This window comes from Eriocheir sinensis, chromosome 63, assembly GCF_024679095.1.
Source record: "Eriocheir sinensis breed Jianghai 21 chromosome 63, ASM2467909v1, whole genome shotgun sequence".
Classification (NCBI taxonomy): domain Eukaryota; kingdom Metazoa; phylum Arthropoda; class Malacostraca; order Decapoda; family Varunidae; genus Eriocheir; species Eriocheir sinensis.
The window spans coordinates 446,594-466,069 of NC_066571.1; positions in this window are offsets into that span (position 1 = coordinate 446,594).

Below are 19,476 nucleotides of genomic sequence, written 5' to 3' on the forward strand. Positions count from 1 at the left end.
TCTACAACAAACAAAAAAATCATTATTGTTATCATACCTATCCTTAATATAATTATTCATATTATCAAATTTCTTATTTTTTTCGCCAACTGTGTTCTTTCTCTCTGCTTTCAGTAATTGTGCATGCCCAGTTAATTAAGCAATGGAAAAAGAAACCTCATATGCGGGAGGTATGTGCCAAGTGATGGTGACGGTGCATATATGTGAAAAGGATACATTTATCCCAGACAGTCGAACAAGGGAGCGGCTCACACAATGTGTTGAGCTACGAGCAGATGATACACTTAGGAACACAGCAATTTCTAAGAAAGACAGCAAAATGCTTGCTATAATGTTGTGCTGGAAGCTTCCCCCGGGGTCTAAGGGGCGGGGAGCAAGGCCCTGCCCGCGCCTCTTGGGCCTGACCAGGCCAGGCAGGAAGTGTTGCCAACTCACACATATTTTGCTACATGTTCTTGTATGACCTAATATATACTGTAAAGTTCTAGATATATATATATATATATATATATATATATATATATATATATATATATATATATATATATATATATATATATATATATATATATATATAAACAGTCTAGAACGTTATATATTGTCATCTGTAACAATATCTCTCACGACTTAAACTCTTTCAAGAGGGGTATCAGGACACCTCTCTCCTACTGACCTATCTTTCGGCCACCTCTTTGGATTCTTTTTAGAGCAGTGAGTAGCGGGCTTTTTTTTTATTAATGTTTGCTTTTTGTGTGCTTGAACTGTCTCCTTTGCTGTATATATATATATATATATATATATATATATATATATATATATATATATATATATATATATATATATATATATATATATATATATATATATATATATATATATATATATATATATATATATATATATATATATATATATATATATATATATATATATATATAGGAGAAGAGGGCAGAGAGGTCAGTCCCAGTCATATATATATATATATATATATATATATATATATATATATATATATATATATATATATATATATATATATATATATATATATATATATATATATATATATATATATATATATATATATATATATATATATATATATATATATATATATATATATATATATAGAGAAGAGGCGAGAGGAGTCCCAGTCATAGTAAGCTAGTGGCCAGTGAAGAGTCAAGAGTGAATTGTACTACTAAGGAAGAATATTAAACTACAGAAGCTGTGCAAGGTGTTTACATATCTCCCTCCCACGAAGTGTTGCCAACTCGCACATATTTTTGCTACATGTTCTTGTATGACCTAATATATACTGTAACGTTCTAGACAGTACTGCTATATATATATATATATATATATATATATATATATATATATATATATATATATATATATATATATATATATATATATATATATATATATATATATATATATATATATATATATATATATATATATATATATATATATATATATATATATATATATATATATATATATATATATATATATATATATATATATATATATATATATATATATATATATATATATATATATATATATATATATATATATATATATATATATATATATATATATATATATATATATATATATATATATATATATATATATATATATATATATATATATATATATATATATATATATATATATATATATATATATATATATATATATATATATATATATATATATATATATATATATATATATATATATATATATATATATATATATATAGAGATGAGATGAAGTTTCAGTTGAGATTTTGAGTTAAGGATAGACCGAGGATGTTTAGTGTTGAGGAAGGTGATAGCTGGGTGTTGTCAAAGAATAGGGATACTTGTTTGGAAGATTGTGTCAGTGGATGGGTGGAGAAACTGTGTTTTGAGGCGTTGAAGGACAACAGGTTCTTCTTGCCCACAATCGGAAATAACAGTAAGGTCTGAGGCTAAGCGTTCTGCAGCCTCCAGCCTTGAGTCGTTAAGTTCTGAAGGTGGGTCTTCTATTAAAAAGAAGTTGAATAATGCAGAGTGGAATCATCGGCCTAGGAATGGATAGGACAGTTCGTTTTGGAAGAAGATCATCAATGAACAACAGAAAAGAGTGGAGATAGGACAGAACCCTGTGGGACACCACTGTTAATAGATTTAGGGAAGAACAGTGACCGTCTACAGCAGAAATAGAACGGTCAGAAAGGAACTGGAGATAAAGGTACAGAGAGAAGGATAGAAACCGTAGGAGGGTAGTTTGGAAAGCAAGATTTATGCCAAACCCTATCAAAAGCTTTTGATATGTCCAGCGCAATTGCAAAAGTTTCAACGAAACGGCTAGAGAGGATGACCAAGAGTCAGTTAAGAGGCTAGGAGATCACCAGTAGAACGCCCCTTGCGGAACCCATACTGGCGATCAGATAGAAGGTCAGAAGTGGAAAGGTGCTTTTGAATCTTCCGGTTAAGTATTGATTCAAAAGCTTTAGATAGACAAGAAAGTAAAGCAATAGGACGGTAGTTTTATTTATTGGAGCGGTCACCCATCTTAGGTACAGGCTGTATGAAGGCATACTTCCAGCAAGAAGGAAAGGTAGATGTTGACAGGCAGAGGCGAAAGAGTTTGACCAGACAGGGTGACAGTACGGAGGCACAGTTTTTAAGGACAATAGGTGGCACTCCATCGGGTCCATAAGCCCTCTGATGATTGAGGCCGGAGAGGGCAGAGAAAACATCATTCTTAAGAATCTTAATAACACGCATCAAGGAGTCAGAGGGGGGATGAGTAGGAGGAATATGCCCAGAATCGTCCAGAGTGGAGTTTTTAGAAAATGTTTGAGAGAAGAGTTCAGCCTTAGAGATAGATGAGACGGCAGTGTTGCCGTCAGGACTGATGAGTGGATGAAGAAGTGAAGTTGGAGGAGATGTTTTTGGCTAGATGCCAGAAGTCACGGGAAGAGTTAGAGAAAGCAAGGTTTTGACATTTTCTATTAATGAAAGAATATTTGGTTAGTCGGAGAATAGATTTGGCACGATTTCGGGCAGAAATGTAAAGTTCATAATTAGCATTAGTTTGAAGGCTCTGGTACCTTTTGTGAGCTACCTCTCTATCATTGACAGCACGAGAACAAGCGTGATTAAACCAAGGCTTTTTAGCGTGAGGAGTAGAGAAAGAACGAGGAATGCATGCCTCCATTCCAGAGACAATCACCTCTGTGATGCGCTGAGCACACACAGAGGGGTCTCTATCCTGGAAGCAATAATCATTCCACGGGAAATCGGAAAAGTACATCCTCAGGTCGTCCCACCGAGCTGAAGCAAAATGCCAGAAGCATCGCCTCTTCGGTGGGTCCAGAGGGTGTACACTGTACAGGAGCGATAGGACAGGATGCAGAAATAAGATTGTGATCGGAGGAGCCCAACGGAGAGAACAGTTTGACAGAATAAGCAGAAGGGTTTGAGGTAAGGAAGAGGTCTAAAATGTTGGGCCGATCTCCAAAACTGTCGGGAATACGTGTAGGGTGCTGGACCAACTGCTCTAGGTCGTTGAGGATAGCAAAGTTGTAGGCTTGTTCACCAGGATGGTCAGTGAAAGAGGATGAAAGCCAAAGCTGGTGGTGAACATTGAAATCTCCTAAGATGGAGATTTCAGCGAAGGGAGAGTGGGTCAAGATGTGCTCCACTTTAGAATTCAAATAGTCAAAGAATTTTACATAGTTGGTAAAGTTAGGTGAGAGATAAACAGCACAGATGTATTTAATAATAGAATGACAGTGAAGTCTTAACCAGATGGTGGAAAATTCAGAAGAGTCAAGGTCGTGGGCACGAGAGCAAGTGATGTCGTTGCGCACGTAGGCGCAACATCCAGCTTTGGATAGAAATTTAGGATAGAGATAGTAGGAGGGAACAGAGTAGAGATTGCTGTCAGTAGCCTCAGAAACCTGTGTTTCGGTAAGGAAGAGAAGGTGAGGTTTAGAGGAGGAGAGATGATGTTCCACAGAATGAAAATTAGAGCGAAGACCGCGAATGTTGCAGAAATTGAGAAGAAAGAGGTTCGAGGTTATCAAGACACCTCTCAGGTCGGCAACCAGAAGGGAGTCCTCCTGGGAATTTGTGGTCCCCCAGTCGGGGACTCGAGGCTTAGTGAATGTGCGCCATTTTGAAATTTAAATTTTGGGAAAAGGTGTATATGTTGTGTGAATGTAGTGTGGTGTGGATAAAGAGAGGATCTGTCTTTAGAGAGCATCCTGAACTACTCTCCGTGTTGAGTGAGATATATATATATATATATATATATATATATATATATATATATATATATATATATATATATATATATATATATATATATATATATATATATATATATATATATATATATATATATATATATATATATATATATATATATATATATATATATATATATATATATATATATATATATATATATATATATATATATATATATATATATATATATATATATATATATATATATATATATATATATATATATATATATATATATATATATATATATATATATATATATATATATATATATATATATATATATATATATATATATATATATATATATATATATATATATATATATATATATATATATATATATATATATATGAGAAGAGGGCGAGAGGAGTCCCAGTCCCAGTCATAGTAAGCTAGTGGCCAGTGAAGAGTCAAGAGTGAATTGTACTACTAAGGAAGAATATTAAACTACAGAAGCTGTGCAAGGTGTTTACATATCTCCCTCCCACGAAGTCTTGTGACGGCGACACGGAATCCAAGTAATACGTCCGGCATAACAATAATATCAAGGGATTTAGTAGCAGCAGAAGGCCGGTATCACAGATCATGCTATAGGAACTATACCAGAACAAGGTCATAAGTGAATTCAACACATATAGACTCTGATGACAAATATGAATGTGCATTGATGGACTCTTTTCAGATGTTGTTTGCCTATATCAGAAAAGATGTATTAGAAAACCCCAGAATTATCATCCTAACTGAACTTTTGGTTGCACGGCTATGCCATTTACTCGATGTGATGTACCACCCCCACTCAAGGTTTCTTCTAACCGATCAATGCTGTCCCAAATTAGGGTAGTTGGGATAATTGGCTGGATCTGTTCAGGCAGGGCTACATTTTCATCCCTCTAGGACTCAAATTTCTGTAAACATAATGCAGTTTTCAACTCCTCAACTTTGGTGTAGGACATTCCATGCCCGAGGCGATTAATAATCTTAATAAGTTGAAATGAGCCTGTGATTGATTTGATAGCATATGTTATGTATTATTATTATTATTATTATTATTATTATTATTATTATTATTATTATTATTATTATTATTATTATTATTACAGCTAAGGAGACAGTTCAAGGGCGTAAAGAAAAAAAAAAAAGCCCGCTACTCACTGCTCCCGAACAGAGGTCAAAGGAGTGTCTAAAAACAGAGGTCAATTTCGGGAGGAGAGGTGTCCTGATACCCTCCTCTTGAAAGAGTTCAAGTCGTAGGCAAGAGGAAATATAGATGAAGGAAGATTGTTCCAGAGTTTACCAGCGTTAGAGATGAAAGAGTGAAGATGCTGGTTGACTCTTGCATAAGGGGTTTGGACAGTATAGGGATGAGCATGAGTAGAAAGTCGTGTGCAGCGGGGCCGCGGGAGGAGGGGAGGCATGCAGTTAGCAAGTTCAGAAGAGCAGTCAGCATGAAAATATCGATAGAAGATAGAAAGAGAGGCAACATGGCGGCGGAATTTGAGAGGTAGAAGACTATCAGTATGAGGAGGAGAGCTGATGAGACGAAGAGCCTTTGATTCCACTCTGTCAAGGAGAGCTGTGTGAGTGGACCCCCCCCACACACACACACATGAGATGCATACTCCATACGAGGGCGGACAAGGCCCCTGTAAATGGACAGTAATTGTGCGGGGGAGAAGAACTGGCAGAGACGGTACAGAACGCCCAGCCTCGAGGAAGCTGATTTAGTAAGAGATGAGATATGAAGTTTCCAGTTGAGATTTTGAGTTAAGGATAGACCGAGGATGTTTAGTGTTGAGGAAGGTGATAGCTGAGTGTTGTCAAAGAATAGGGGATAGTTGTTTGGAAGATTGTGTCGAGTGGATAGGTGGAGAAACTGTGTTTTTGAGGCGTTGAAGGACACCAGGTTCCTCTTGCCCCAATCGGAAATAATAGTAAGGTCTGAGGCTAAGCGTTCTGCAGCCTCCAGCCTTGAGTCGTTAAGTTCCTGCAGGGTGGGTCTTCTATTAAAAGAAGTTGAGTAATGCAGAGTGGAATCATCGGCGTAGGAATGGATAGGACAGTTCGTTTTGGAAAGAAGATCATCAATGAACAACAGAAAGAGAGTGGGAGATAGGACAGAACCCTGTGGGACACCACTGTTAATAGGTTTAGGGGAAGAACAGTGACCGTCAACCACAGGAGAAATAGAACGGTCAGAAAGGAAACTGGAGATAAAGGTACAGAGAGAAGGATAGACACCGTAGGAGGGTAGTTTGGAAAGCAAAGATTTGTGCCAGACCCTATCAAAAGCTTTTGATATGTCCAGCGCAATAGCAAAGGTTTTACCGAAACAGCTAAGAGAGGATGACCAAGAGTCAGTTAGGAAGGCAAGGAGATCGCCAGTAGAACGCCCCTTGCGGAACCCATACTGGCGATCAGATAGAAGGTCAGAAGTGGAAAGGTGCTTTTGAATCTTCCGGTTAAGGATTGATTCAAAAGCTTTAGATAGACAAGAAAGTAAAGCTATAGGACGGTAGTTTGAGGTACTGGAACGGTCACTCTTCTTAGGCACAGGCTGTATGAAGGCATACTTCCAGCAAGAAGGAAAGGTAGATGTTGACAGGCAGAGGCGAAAGAGTTTGACCAGGCAGGGTGACAGAACGGAGGCACAGTTCTTAAGGACAATAGGAGGCACTCCATCAGGTCCATAAGCCTTCTGAGAATTGAGACCAGAGAGGGCATAGAAAACATCATTTTGAAGAATCTTTATAACAGGCATAAAAGAGTCAGAGGGGGGATGTGTAGGAGGAATATGCCCAGAATCGTCCAGAGTGGAGTTTTTAGAAAAAGTTTGAGAGAAGAGTTCAGCCTTAGAGATAGATGAGACGGCAGTGTTGCCGTCACGACTGAGGAGTGGAGGGAAAGATGAAGAAGTGAAGTTGGAGGAGATGTTTTTGGCTAGATGCCAGAAGTCACGGGAAGAGTTAGAGAAAGCAATGTTTTGGCATTTTCTATTAATGAAAGAGTTTTTGGTTAGTCGGAGAATAGATTTGGCACGATTCCGGGCAGAAATGTAAAGTTCATAATTAGCATTAGTTTGAAGGCTCTGGTACCTTTTGTGAGCTGCCTCTCTATCATTGACAGCACGAGAACAAGCGTGATTAAACCAAGGCTTTTTAGCGTGAGGAGTAGAGAAAGAACGAGGAATGTATGCCTCCATTCCAGAGACAATCACCTCTGTGATGCGCTGAGCACACACAGAGGGGTCTCTATCCTGGAAGCAATAATCATTCCACGGGAAATCGGAAAAGTACATCCTCAGGTCGTCCCTACGAGCTGAAGCAAAATGCCAGAAGCATCGCCTCTTCGGTGGGTCCAGAGGATGTACGGGAGCGATAGGACAGGATGCAGAAATAAGATTGTGATCGGAGGAACCCAACGGAGAGAACAGTTTGACAGAATAAGCAGAATGGTTTGAGGTAAGGAAGAGGTCTAGAATGTTGGGCCTGTCTCCAAGACGGTCGGGAATATGTGTAGGGTGCTGGACCAACTGCTCTAGATCGTTGAGGATAGCAAAGTTGTAGGCTTGTTCACCAGGCTGGTCAGTGAAAGAGGATGAAAGCCAAAGCTGGTGGTGAACATTGAAATCTCCCAAGATGGAGATTTCAGCGAAGGGAGAGTGGGTCAAGATGTGCTCCACTTTAGAGTTCAAATAGTCAAAGAATTTTACCTAGTTAGTAGAGTTAGGTGAGAGATAAACAGCACAGATGCATTTAGTAATAGAATGACAATGAAGTCTTAGCCAAATGGTGGAAAATTCTGAAGAATCAAGGTTGTGGGCACGAGAGCAAGTGATGTCATTGGTGATTTCATCTGACCTCTCGTTACTCCGTATAGACAATATCTTGGCATACCGATTCAATTAGGCACTGTGATGTCTAGGTGAAAGGTAAGTTTCATCGAAACGTCCAGCTATTAACTGCTTCAAGAATCCATTTAGCTTATCAGGAATAAAAGCTGATTAATCACACAGTTCTGATGCGAGTGGAGGCCATGATATTGAGACTGTGCGTCTTCATTGAGGTGTGAAGCAAGTGAGCTGATATTTTCTAAAAGTTCATCATTGTTGCTCTTTGACTCCAATTATTCTACTGTGTCCATCAAAAGAGCATTTTGTTTGTCTAATGAATCTCGGGAAAGCAATCACGATACACCAAAACCTTTCCTTTGACATCTTGTACTAAATGCAGATTCCCTCCAAATTCAGTTTCAATATTTTATTTATATATGCTTCTTAGTAGAATCTTTCAGCATAAGTATTCCTGCATCCAACATAAAGTTGTTTAGCTTTGCTGTAAGTTCAGTTACCTTGATAATTCTGGGGTTTTCAAATACATCTTCTCTGATGTAGGCAAACAACATCTGAAAAGAGTCCTTCAGTGCATATTCGTATTTATCATCAGAGTCTATATGTGTTGAATTCACTTGTGACCTTGTTCTGGTATAGTTCCTGTAGCATGATCTGTGATACCGACCCTCTACTGCTACTAAATCCCTTGATATTATAGCAAGCATTTTGCTGTCTTTCTTAGAAATTGCTGTGTTCCTAAGTGTATCATCTGCTCGTAGCTCAACACATTGTGTGAGCCGCTCCTTTGTTCGACTGTCTGGGATAAATTTATCCTTTTCACATATGATGCAGACCTTTGTATATATTCTAGACTCTTCCAATACAGTCATATATCTTCTTTGACTTATTCTTTTTTCAAGATCCTTTTGGTTACTTGATTCCTGTTCTGGACTTTGTATTTCCTGAGGGTTCCACTTCATTGTAAACAAACTTCTACATTTCCTGTGATGGTGGATGTTTGGAATGATACCATCTGGAGTGTTATGGGCAATGTTTAAGATTGGTAAATGTTTTCTTATTTTTGCTGCATTAATAATTGTGATCCATGAGTTCATGTCCCTCAAACAAGAGAGATTTTCAGTAAATTTTTCACTGCAAGAACCGCTGTGTAATATGCATTTTGGTAAAAAAAAATTTACGGTTTGAAGGACCTGGACCATCTTGAGCAGATGCACCGTCACCATCACTTGGCACATACCTCCCGCATATGAGGTTTCTTTTTTCATTGCTTAGTTAACTGGGCATGCACAATTACTGAAAGCAGAGGGAAAGGACACAGTTGGCGAAAAAAAATCTGAAATTTGATAAAGGGAATAATTATAGATACCGTAGGTATAATAACAATAAAGATTTTTTTGCTTGTTGTATTAACCCTGTGTGAGTATCGATGTTGTATATTTACAACGCGCCACTTCCTTTAAATGCGTATTTGCGCCTGCGCGCGGGCATTTAAACTGCGTCGGCACCCTCGCCTCGCTGCCGCCTCAGTTTGGTGCCTGCTGTCGACTGTGAGGTCTCTGTGCTGCGCCCTCCCCTTCGCATGGTGTGAGTCTTGCGCGTTGCATTTCAGCAACATCATTATTAAGCTGACTGTTATGTAAGTACATTTAAATGCGTATTGTTTTGATAATAAAATCTTAACAATAACATTTGTTGGAATAACAATTAAAATATTTTGCTATGGGGTTCGTAAGTGATGTGCTGACGTATGCCATTTACAGAGAATTAAAAATTATGTACCTTATTTTTTTTTAGATTTTTTTTCTAAGACTTTTTTTTTTTTTTTTTTAATCATGTCAGTAAGAGTTTGACCGACGAGGAGATAAATGAGTTGTTGGAGTGGGATGACTCGGACGGGATGGGACCGACAACTGGGAGGTTGACGAGGGGTGGATGAGGTTTACGTGGATGTGGAGGGATGAAGATGACCCTGCCAGGGAGGCCCTCTGAAAAAGGGACCTCGAGGGTACCTCCCCCCCACCTCTATCCAAGCCTGCAGCCACCCCAGGGCTTCCCTTCATCTGAGACATGGTAACACTTTGCACCACACAAGAGGAGGCAGCAGAGGCAGAAATACACGACCTGGCAACTCCACTCTCCACTGACCAGCCAGCCACCTTATCTCGCTCGCCTGACCTCTTATCTTGTGTAAACCACAGCAGCCACCCCCACCACTACAGTTTCAACCAACACAACACCTCTCATCTCACATGCTCATCACAACTCATGGCAGGACACTGTTCCCCTCCCTCAACCTCTCTGCCTTCCCTTCCACCCTCCTGCTGATGCCACCCCCACCCCCACACCCCTGCCACCCCCCCACCGACCCTCACCTGCCCAAGTGTGTTCTCTCCTCTTCCATCTACGTCTCGTGGGTTGCTGGATGATGATGATGAAGACGTGGATGACCAACCACTGCCTTCTGAACTCCTCCCTCTGTGGTAGAGATCATGAAACGGAGGAGGGGAGGCAGAAGCCCCAGAAGGCAACCCCTTTGAGGTGTGGGCTCAACACTACGTACTGGACAAGGGTGACAAGAGTGGAGGTGGCATGTGCCCTGATTCGAAAAGTAACCTTACCAGGTTGCAGGTGACATACGACCTCAGGAAAAACCTCCGATGTGTTTGATGGGTTGGAAAACATTGATGAATACTTCCACCAGTTCATCAGACTACATGCTGGCTATGGTTACATTGCACTGGCAACAGGGTCATAATGTTATGAGGGGTGCAGTGGCGCGCCTTATCATCCCAAGACCCAGGGCAGGCATCAGCCTCCCTCATACATCTTTCAATTCAATGTCTCAGGAGAGGCCAGCAACACAGCAAAAGAAAACTGAGAAGAGGCAGCGGTGCTTCCTCTGCCCCACCGGACGAACCCAGGTCTGCTGCAGTGGATGTGGGAGGTCGTGTGTCCCACTACTCTGTCTTCTCTCCTCTGCTCCTGTTTAGGGTGAAGTGACTATTATTTCAGTTTTAATGAGTGTGTTATGCAAGTGTACATTTCATTGGTATCTAATGAGTTATATGGATGTTGTGCATCTCTAGACCCCCTAAACCCTGTAACTCGACCCCTCTCTCTAAAAATATTTATAGTACCCTATCTTATTTCGATTTCAGCAAACTTCCACGTAGCTTTGTGTCAATGATTGGGTAGTATACATAAAAATTTTCATGAAGTTTAAAGCATATTTAGGTACCCAAATTTTTTTTTAAAGAAACAAGAAAAACAGGTGAAGAATTTTACTAAAGTTTGACCTGTTCTATTTTTCAGCGTGGATTTTGCAGAGAACTGGGACTGTGCAGGCTGTGAGAGACAACTGTAATACACCGATCTCCAGAGGCTTTATTTTTTTGTATGGACATAAGTATTTATTTTTTATTTTTTTCTAATGATAGTTAAAATAAGGTAGAAGTTTTTTGTATTCTTTGTAATAAAGTACATAAAGCATTCTGATTGTCTTTTTCACCACTTATTAGCACTAAGTAATGTCTAAAGTAATTTTAGAAAGAACAAACATTAAAGTACAGCATACCTAAAGTGGTCATTTAAAGCGTTAAAGTCACAGTTGCAAAGGTGCAACACGATATACAATATGGGTACTGAAAATATCGATACTCATCCAGGGTTAATACAATGAGAGATTCAATGTATATAGCATCAAATGCCATGTAAACTAGTTCAATTAAGTTTTATAACAGTTTATTAATGATTTCAGAAAATAAACGTAGAAAATATACACTGGGAACAATTATGAGTATACTGAAAAATATGACTTTTTTTCCGTTTATTGTAAAGAACACAATTAGAGAGAATATTCATTAAAAAGCCATTAGAAGTCTTTGCCTGCATCTTTTCTTTATATTTATAATGTTAAGGATGAGATTTGTCACTCTTTAATAATAATAAAAAAAAAACAAATAATCAAATGTTCTTTGAAATGAAGGAAATCGTGAATTTCGTAACACTTATCCTTCCTGTGAAATACTTGCATAACTAAGGCAAACCTGTTATATTCCAACGTGCAGAGGAACTCAGCATCAACATTTTAATAAGCAACGTGGTACGTGTGATAACCTGATTGGTTACAAAGTTATAATAAATTTTCCGTCTAGTACTAGGAAAAATCGGACCCCAAACTTTCATCACTCCGCTAAGTTTAAAGGATGATACCTACCAAAAAGCTACCTGTTACAGATTGCTATCATGCCATTTCATCAACTTTGGGCATCACTCTATCCAAAAAAGAGCATGGGAATTTGCCCCGCAATTTGGTACCGATTGGCTAAAATTTAGGACCAGGCAGAAGGACTAACGTGTTTCTTCTTGCCTCTGACCCGCTAGGCATCCCGCTACCCTCTACCCTCTCAGCAAACCGCGTGCAGTGTGGCCGCACCCTTATATGGTACGGCCACACTGCACGCGGTTTGCTGGGAGGGCAGAGGGTAGCGGGACGCCTAGCGGGTAGAGGCAAGCGATGCCGTGTCCACATCGGAAGAGGGAAAATCGCGTTGTCTAGGTTTTAGTGACGCCCACTTGGTGCAATATCATTGTCAAAATTCTCAAAAAAATTGCTTTGACGTGAGACTGTGTCTCTGAAAATAGATGACCTCGATGTCGGCAGATTCTGCTGGATTCACGACTTTAACAAGCAGCGAGAAAGACCTGGTGAATTCAACAATGTGTACTGTCAAGCTCGCATGTACGACGATAAGTTTTTTGAGTATCTGCGGATGACTCCTGGAACATTCGACTGTTTGCTTTAATTAACTGGAAGTGCGGCTGACCAAAATGATAACCAACTTCAGAAAATTAGTTACTGCCGAACAGTGACTGGTCATAACACTGAGGTAAGGAAATGTTTAAAGTAAATCACAACCACGTATACAGAGCGTACTATACATCAAAATTATTAAAGAAAGTAAACAAACGTGTTAGTGCAATGTAACATTAGTGCTGAATAACACCTCCAAAATTAGTAACAAAAAGAAAAATAGCACTTATTATTTTTTATTTAAATTTATTAAAGAAAGTAAACAAACGTGTTGGTGCAATGTAACATTAGTGCTGAATAACACCTCAAAAATTAGTAACAAAAAGAAAAATAGCACCTATTATTTCTTCACTACTCATGTCTGGTGTAGCTGCAGATCGCCTGGCGTCTCGCAAGCCACTGAGCGATTTTAACCGACATGTAGCTTCATGTAGCTGGGATTCATGTAGATGGGAGGGTAGCGGGTAATCTTGGTGGGAACCCGCTACCCGCGTCCGGTTTGGCCACTCGTATAACATGTGTTTGTTCTTGCCCCTGACCCGCTAGGCATCCCGCTACCCTCTACCCTCCCAGCAAATCGCTTGCAGTGTGGCCTTGACTTGGTCGCCTTCGTCACGCTCCCGGAATCCAAGCTGGACCTGAGTGTTGCCGGGTCTCTGCCAGCAGGGTCGGTGCTTGCTTTGGTCGTGCCTGTTCGGAGGTGTTTGTCCTCACTGTTGGTGACTGAGACAGAGGGTCGGCATTCCCAGATGCTTGCGCCTCTCACTCACTCGACAGTTTCCGAAGACCCACGAGAAGATCAGTCGAGTTCTGATGTAGCAGCCACCGCTGAAAGCCCTGTGCTCTGCTTCCCCGGTGACCCAAGAAAATGTGGCGCTGCAGCACAGACTCATTAAGTGTATTCCTATGCAATCCAATTGTTGGCGGTAGCGAGTGTTCTAATGCTAATTGGTTCACGGATAGAGAAAGTCAATATCCGTCAGAGTTACTCTATTGACAAAAATCACACGGGTCACTGACATGTACAAGACACATAAAAGAGGTGGTTATGTGTATGTACGTGTGTGTGAATGTTGTACTGTGTAGGTAACATTTATGTGTTGGTGTATATGTGGAACAATATTTAGAAGAGAACTGAAGCAAGACGAGGACAGACAGTGGAAGATAAACGAGTAAAAAGAAAAGTTAACATTGATGATGCAACACAACAGGGAGACGAGACAGCGACAATGAAAATACATAGACGGCACAGGAGATACAAGAAGAGGGGAGACGAAAACATTGCGCACGAATACACTTAACTTGTCTGCGCTACAGCGCCACATTTTCTTGGGTCACCGGGGAAGCAGAGCACACGGCTTTCAGTGGTGGCTGCTACACTGACGAGTGTTGGTTTACGAATGAGGGGCGAACTACCACGATGTGTGCCAAAGAGGAGATAATGTAGAATGCTTGAATTGAAAGAATACAACCGTTTGTGTGACGAGAGTCTGGCAAAGTTTTGAACGTAGTGAGTTATGTATGGAAGCAGTAATGGTGTGCTGGTGCCAACATTCCAAGTCTCAGTATAAGTTATGGGTGCCAAAATAACATCACAGAGGAATGTCACTTCAACTGGTGCCAACATTCTCAGGGTCAGTATAAGTTATTGGTGCCAAAATAAAGTCTATCACAGAGGCATGTCACCTCAACTGGTGCCAACATTCCCAGACTCAGTATAAGTTTTTGGTGCCAAAATAAAGTATATCACAGAGGCATGTCACCTCAACTGGTGCCAACATTCCCAAGCTCAATATAAGTTATTGGTGCCAAAATAAAGTCTATCACAGAGGGATGTCACCTCAACTGGTGCCAACATTTCCAGGCTCAATATAAGTTATTGGTGCCAAAATAAAGTATCACAGAGGCATGTCACCTCAACTGATGCCAACATTTCAAGGCTCATGCAGTCTGAGTTATTGGTGCCAAAATAAAGTACATATATAAGCATTAATTACTAAAAGTCTCCATAATCAATAATATATTCTTATGGCCATTGCTGTAAATGTGATTCAAGCAGTCATCAGGGTTTGATTCCTTTTGGCTGTGGCTTCATGGCAGGTCGTGGCTCCCTGATGAGGCCGTCCCCTCTCGAGAACCACACATCTAATAAACAAGCATGTCAAGTGTCAACATACAGCAGCTACAATTGTCTTACATCAAAATAATCTCACCCTTATAGATACTTAGGGAAACACATGGATGACAGTCTTTGGCAGCTGAAATAATCTGGATTCTCTGCCCTTCAAGTGTCTCTAAGCTGTGATACGGCAGCACAAAAGTCTGACTCTGGGAAGGTAGTTCCCAAAGTGGCATCTAACTTGGCACTCAGGGTGTAAATAGGGGGCCAGTATCTGTGGCTGTCCCTGCATAGAAAGAAGTACCTCAGGCCTGGTCAAGTTACGTACTGGTGGAGTCCATAAGGTTTGTAAGGGGTCAGCTACCTTCAACTTGGTTCTCCCTTTGCTAAGAGTCATAGAATATCACAGTGGTCACCTCATTACATAGCATAGGAGACAACCAGTGTTCCTTACAATATTCTCAAGCTACGTAAATTTTTGAGTTTGTAACGAAACGCTTTTGCTTCATAATTAATCATAGTGCAGGGCTGCTTCGATATTAGTGTTTCCAGTGTTACGTACGAGTCATCTGCCATGGTGTGTTGTGTGCAAGTCCTCTCTTTTGTGTTACGCAATGTGTTATTTTGTATTGATAACGTTTAGTGTGTTGTCAGACCTTGATAGAGGTAGACTACACGGTTTCCCTTTGTTAGTCTTTGAGTCCACTAATATATGATTACCTGTGTCATTTTTCCCATAGAAGTAGCTTGTACATAGTCATGGTTACTGTTCCGTCCATAGTAGCTGTTCCGTCCATGGTGGTAGTAGTAGTAGCATATATTTATTGCCGCATTGTCCATAGAGTTACTCAACCTCCTCCATTTCATCCACAAATGTTCTACTCAGCAGCCTTTGACAGTCTGTCCATAGTAATAAGAATCTCAGGCCTTTAGACTAAGCTGTTAACATTGAATTATAGTCTACAGATTTGTACTTGAATAGATTTATCAGTAATGGAAAGTACAAGATATTTAATCATGAAAATTGGCCTATGTTTTACCTTACAATAGCTTAAGTTTTAGGAGATAAGTTGAAGAGATATGGTAGATAATATAAGAGATTATAGGCTCATTCAGTAGAAGGGAAGGGGGGAGGGAAATAATAATAAAAAAAAAAAAATTAAAGTACGAGTAAGAGGAGTTTGATGACCTTGGTGGTAGTTTCACCTTTCTTCTGTACCATGAACCTAAGAAACACACATTTGGCAAGGTTTTCGGAGGAGTTCTGAGCATTTCTAGGGGTAGTTTGAGGACCCTGGTGATATTTTGACCTTTCTTCTGTACCATGAACCTAAGAAACGCACATTTGGCAAGGTTTCGGAGGAGTTCTGAGCATTTCTAGGGGTAGTTTGAGGACCCTGGTGATAGTTTGACCTTTCTTCTGTACCATGAACCTAAGAAACACACATTTGGCAAGGCTTTCGGAGGAGTTCTGAGCATTTCTAGGGGTAGTTTGATGACCTTGGTTGTAGTTTGACCCTTCCTCTGTACCATGAACCTAAGAAACACACATTTGACAAGGCTTTCATGGGAGGTTTCAACATTTCCAGTGGTAGTTTTATGATTGGTGTTAGTTTGACCCTTTTTCTGTACCATGAACCTAAAAATACATTTGACAAGGCTTTCGTGGGAGTTTTGGGGAGCATTTCCAGGGGTGGTTTGATGACCCTGGTGGTAGTTTGCCCCTTCCTTTGTACCATGAACCTAGAAACACACATTTGATAAGGCTTTCATAGGAGTTTTGGATAGCATTTCCAGGGGTGGTTTGATGACCCTGGTGGTAGTTTGCCCCTTCCTTTGTACCATGAACCTAGAAACACACATTTGATAAGGCTTTCATAGGAGTTTTGGGGAGCTTTTCCAGGGGTAGTTTTATGAATGGTGGTAGTTTGACCCCTTCTTCCGTAACATGAACCTAGAAGAGGCAAATAAGGGAAAGAACACATTATTAATAGGAAAAAGAGAAGAGGTTAGTCATAATGGTTTAATGTTAAAAATGTAATGAAATGCTGGATGATTAATACTGAAATTCTGAATATTAAATACTTGCAAACTCATCTTTATGTAGCAAGATTAGTTAAAGAAATAAAGCAGGTGGATAATAGTGGTTCTTTCTTTTTCTTTCCTTCCTTCCTTCCTTCCTTCCCTTCCTTCCATCCTTCCTTCCTTCCTTCTTTTTTTATATACATATTTACAAGTATGAGCCATGGACACACTTGGTGCCCTCTCATATCATACTATACTTCTTCTACTTAAGAATATAATAGTAGTAGTAGTGGTAGTAGTAGTAGTAGTAGTAGTGGTAGTAGTAGTAGTAGTAGTAGTAGTAGTAGTAGTAGTAGTAGTAGTAGCAGTAATAGTAATAGTAGCAGTAGCAGTAGTAGTAGTAGTAGTAGTAGTAGTAGTAGTAGTAGTAGTAGTAGCAGTAATAGTAATAGTAATAGTAGTAGGTGTATATATGGGAGGTGAGAGAGAAGAAAAACCCTCAAGACCTTCCCATCTCACTAACAACTTCCTATTGTAGGAATTCCCCAGGAGTTCCCCCCTTCTGGCTGGGAAGGTCATAGTGTGTGAGAACCTCGAACTCTTTCAATTTCTGCAACATTCGCGGTCTTCGCTCTAAATTTTCATTCTGTGGCTCTAAACCTCACCTTCTTTCCTTACCGAAACACACAGGTTTGGGGACTGATGACAATCTCTACTCTTCTCTCCTCCTACTATCTCTATGATGTTGCGCCTACGTGCGCAACGACATCACACTACTCTCCGACGACCTGGCTTTCATCCTCTTTCACTGACCATCCTGGTGAAAGCCTACACAACTGCTATCCTCAACGACCCAGTTGGTCCAGCACCTACACATATTCCTGACCGTCTTGGAGATCATTGTTCTACATTCTCTCTCTTTACCTCAAACCCTTCTGCTTATTCTGTCAAACTGTTCTCTCCCGTTCCTCCGATCGAATGATTATTGCTTCCAGATAGAGAGACCCTCTGTGTGTCTGGAATGGAGCATACATTCTCGTCTTTCTTCTCTCCTCACGCAACTAATGCTAATTATGAACTTTACATTTCTGCCCGAAATCGTCCAAATCTTCATTAATAGAAAATGTCAAAACCTGCTTTCTAACTCTTCTCTTCCGACTTGGCATCCTAGCAAAACATCTCCTCCAACTTCACTTCTTCATCTTTCATCTATCTCTAAGGCTGAACTCTTCTCTCAAACTTTTCTAAAACTCCACTCTGGACGATTCTGGGTGCTCATGGGCATATTCCTCCCCTCATCCCCCTCTGACTCCTTTATGCCTGTTATAAAGATTCTTCAAAATTATGTTTTCTATGCCCTCTCTGGCCTCAATCCTCAGAAGGCTTATGGACCTGATGGAGTGCCTCCTATTGTCCTTAAAACTGTGCCTCCGTGCTGTCACCCTGCCTGGTCAAACTCTTTCGCCTCTGCCTGTCAACATCTACCTTTCCTTCTTGCTGGAAGTATGCCTTCCACCAGTACCTGTACTAAAAGGTGACCTGCCCAATCCCTCAAACTACGTGTCCCATGCTTTACTTTTCTTGTCTATCTAAGCTTTTGAATCAATACCTTCTATCTGATCGCCAGTATGGGTTCCGCAAGGGCGTTCTACTGGTGATCTCTCTAACTTCTAACTGACTCTTTGTCATCCTCTCTTAGCCGTTTCGTGAAAAACTTTTGCTATTTGCGGACACATCAAAAGCTTTTGATAGGGTCTGGCACAAATCTTCTTTCTAAACTACCCTCCTACGGTTTCTATCCTTCTCTCCAGTTTCCTTTCTGACCGTTCTATTTCTGCCGTGGTAGACGGTCCTAAATCTATTAACAGTGGTGTCCCACAGGGAATCTGTCCTATCTCCCACTTTTCTGTTGTTCATTGATGATCTTCTTTCCAAAACGAACTGTCCTATCCATTCCTACGCCGATGATTCCACTCTGCATTATTCAACTTTTAATAGAGAGACCCACCTCAGGGAACTTTACGACTCAAGGGCTTGCTGCACACCACAGCCTCCAGATCTTACTATTATTTCCGATTGGGGCAGAAGAGAACCTGTCCTTTCAACAACTCAAAAAACAAAGTTTCTCCACCTATCCACTCGACACTTTCTTAACAACTATCCTATCCCTTTTGACACATTTTGCAGCTCACTTCTTCAACATAAACATCCCAGTCTCTATCTCAAACTCAAAATCTCAACTGGAAACTTCATATCTCATCTCTTACTAAATCAGCTTCCCTCGAGGCTGGGCGTTCGGCCTTGTCCGCCCCTCGTGTGGAGTATGCATCATGTGTGGGGGGGGGGC